This window comes from Triticum urartu, chromosome 3A (assembly GCF_056163025.1).
Source record: "Triticum urartu cultivar PI428250 chromosome 3A, HENAU_Tu73, whole genome shotgun sequence".
NCBI lineage: Eukaryota > Viridiplantae > Streptophyta > Magnoliopsida > Poales > Poaceae > Triticum > Triticum urartu.
The window spans coordinates 238843427-238846955 of record NC_141875.1 but is presented as its reverse complement, the minus strand read 5'-3'; the positions used below and the strand labels follow the sequence as shown (position 1 = coordinate 238846955).

General features: G+C 44.9%; 1 pseudogene; it reads right to left on the bottom strand.

Moving 5' to 3' along the window:
- Positions 1-225: 225 nt before the first annotated feature.
- LOC147979328 (uncharacterized) lies at positions 226-1542 on the bottom strand (annotated as a pseudogene).
- Positions 1543-3529: the final 1987 nt, after the last annotated feature.

Genomic DNA, 3529 nt, shown 5'->3' with positions numbered 1-3529 from the left:
TCATAACACTTGATGGGTTCTCACACACTTCTCTCATCTCAGTTTTGGTGGAAAATAGCACTAGGTTTTTCTTGTCGCTCATCATGGAGGCACTCAATTTGGGCTTGTGTCGCTCACTCTCTTTTTGGTGGTTCACTCTCTCACTATTCTCTCCATCATGGGTGGCTTGCTTTTGGGCGATCACTTGACTAGGTGACATAGGTCGTAGCATGTACTCCTTTCCCTTCATCTTGAAGCTATAGTGATTGGTACGCCCGTTGTGGATGACGCCTTGGTCGAATTGCCATGGTCGTCCAAGAAGGAGGTGGCAAACGAACATAGGAACAACATCACACTCCAAAGTGTCTTCATATGCTCCGATCTTGATGGGAACTTTCACCATATGTTCTACTTGAATAGTGTTGGAGTCGCTTAACCATTGGACCTTGTAGGGATGAGGGTGCTTCATCTTGACCAATTGGAGCTTGGAGCATAGTTCTTCACTTTCCAAGTTATGTAAACTTCCTCTGTCGATGATGACCTTCACAGACCTTCCATTGATGTCGGCCTTGGTGTGGAAGATATGGCATCTTTGGTCTTCGTCTTGTTGATGTTGAAGTGTCAAGACCTTGGAGAAAACGAGAGCTGGGTTCGAATCTTCATCACAAAAGACTTGATCATCTTTATCTTCGTTCACTTGCTGGTGCATAGCCACATTCTCAAGGGCTTCCATTTCTCCTTCACTCATGGAGTCATATGTACCGTCATCGTTGAAGATCATGGTGTGCTTGTTGGTACACTCAAAGGACTTGTGGCCTCGATCCCCGCATGTGAAGCACTTGATTGAACTTGTCTTGATGGTCTCATCGGTTGTAGTAGATGATGATGAAGCTCTCAGCTTGAAGTTGCTTGTAGTAGGAGGACGACTTGAAGTTGTCAAAGTTTTCTTGTAACTTGACTTGTCGCCGTTGCTTGTAGGAGGTTTGGTCAAGGTAGGAGTTGTTGGAGTCATTGAAGCTTGGTTGTTGGAGCCGTATGTCTTGGAAGAGAACTTGGTGTACTTGAAGTCATCTTGCACTTGTCGCTCCGCCTTGGTGGCTTGATGCACTAGCTTGATGAGGTTTGAGTAAGGTTGGAAATCGGCGATCTTCTTGATAGGGTGATTGAGTCCATTCAAGAAACATGCCATAGTTTGCTCATCATCCTCCGTGACATTTGCTTGAATCATGGCAATCTCCATTTCCTTGTAGTACTCTTCAACGCTCTTTTTCCCTTGCTTGAGGAGTTGTAACTTCTTGAAGAGTTCGCGGTTGTAGTAGGTTGGCACAAAATGTGCTCTCATGACATCCTTCATTTGTGCCCAAGTAGTGATGGGTGATTCACCTCTTGCCTCACGGCACTCAATGACTTGTTCCCACCAAATTAGGACATAGTCTTGGAACTCAAGGGATGCCCTGGCGATCTTCTTCTCTTCGTCCTAGTTGTGCAAGCGAAATTTTTTTCGACCTTCAACGCCCATGAAAGGTACTCCTCGAGTTCATTGCTTCTGGAGAACTTGGGCATGGTGAACTTTAGTTTTCCATAGCGTTGTTCTTCATTGTGTTGGGGTCGAGGGTGATGATGTCCTTGTCGAGGAGGATTGTCGTCCTCAACTTGCTCTTGGCGTGGAGGATTCCCATTGTCTTGTTTCTCCTGTCTAGCTTGAGGAGGAGCTTGTGAAAGTTGTCTGTGTAATCGTGCTTGATAGTTCCTCTCTTGAACTTCATCGCGAAGTGCTTCTTCTTGCTCGCGCGTTTGACCGCTGCAGTCGGTGATGGTGCAACTTGTGTCGTGGAGGGCACGTTGCGCCTCAAGTGCTTGGGCTTCATGCTGTTGTTGTTGTTGACGAAGTACTTTGGTGTCTTGCTCGTCTTGGTGTTGGCGTGCCCACTCTTCCTCTTCTTGGCGATGTCGTTGCCTTTCTTGTGCTTGCGCGAAGGTAGTTTGGTTTTGACGATGTTGGTGTTCTTGCACTCGAAGTTGCTCTTGAGGATTAGCTCCATGTAGAGGATTGCGGTTTGCTTGGCAGTCTGGTCGCACGGCTCGACAAAGAGTGTTTGATTTTGGTGTACTTGATCCAGAGATTGTGTCATTGGAGTGTTGACTCGAGAGGCTCCGTCTTGAGTAGGACGACGAGGTAGAAGAGCGGTTGACCATCATGGCTCGAATATCTTCCTTGAGGGAGGCCATGGATGTGTCAAAGTAGTTTCTTGTACATTGCTCGGATTGTCTTAAGTCGATGGCGAGGTTGTTGATGCGGTCGCCCAAACCTTGTTGTTCTTGATGCAAAGCTCTTTGTGTACCGAATAGGTGGCTCTTGGTGATGTAGGAGGTCGAGTCGTCGTCGTGCTTGATGAAGAGTGTGTTGGTAGAACAACTTGGCCTATTCATCATTCCAAGCAAATGTGTGAGTGGGAGAAAGAGAAAAACTATACCAAATGTACCTTGACCAATGTTGAGGGTGGATCAAAGATTACTCAATGATGTAACAAGGAAATAGCACAATTGGTACCGTATCTTGTCAATCTCTCACACCTACACAAAGAACCTTATGGTGGAGCTCGGTTAGGCTGGTGGCACAAAATTTATGCAACTGTTAGTGAGACTCAATAATGTTGGAAAAGATTCGCAAATTTGTAAATGCAACAAGTAGACCAATAGCAAGAGATGGTACACGGAAACACACACAAAAATAGATAAGTGGGGTCGTGCAAACCAAAAATGAGCTCAAAATGTGGAATCCACGAAAAATGCTCCTGTTGCAAAACTCTAGAGAGATGCTAGCATGATTGCACAATAGGCGGATACGATACTTGTGCACAACCTATAAAGAAAAAATGCAACGACTTTTATCCCAAGTGTACTATATGTATGGTATTCCGATGATATGATCCAAGATGATTGAGTATGACAATCTTAATGTAGTATGATGCTATGGTTCTTGCTTAAAAGCTCTTTTCTTATCTTTACTTTTGCTTAAAAGCTTGTTTGGCTCTTTCTCTTTTGAGCTCTTTCGCATGCAAAATTTTGATGAACCAAGATAGCAACTGTGTATATGCTATGACAACCTTGTGACACAAGAGATGATATCAAGATATGGATACCAAGATGATATGATATATGCAATGAGATTGATGATCACTAATGTGCACAAGTAAAGTTGCCGTTAATACTCAAAGGCTAGTCTCAATGGGTAAGTTACGCGAAAGGAAGGCTATGGGGTTATCAATGCAATGCCAAGGAGTAGACAAAGATGTCGTTGAAGTTACCGTCCTTGCTTACGGTTGAGAGTGTCAAAAGTGATGTGATCGTTGTTGATGGCTAATTTGTAGTTGGACGATGAGGATGAGTCGTCGATATCGTAGTGCACAGTCTTCAGTACGTTGGCGAAGATGCCGCTGCACCGTAGTCGAAGTTGGCGGAATAGCAGAAGTCATCGAAGATGCGCAGACTTTCTGTCTAGGCCAGAAGGTCCGGGGTCCTAAAGTTCCGGGGAGGCTGAAAGGTCCAG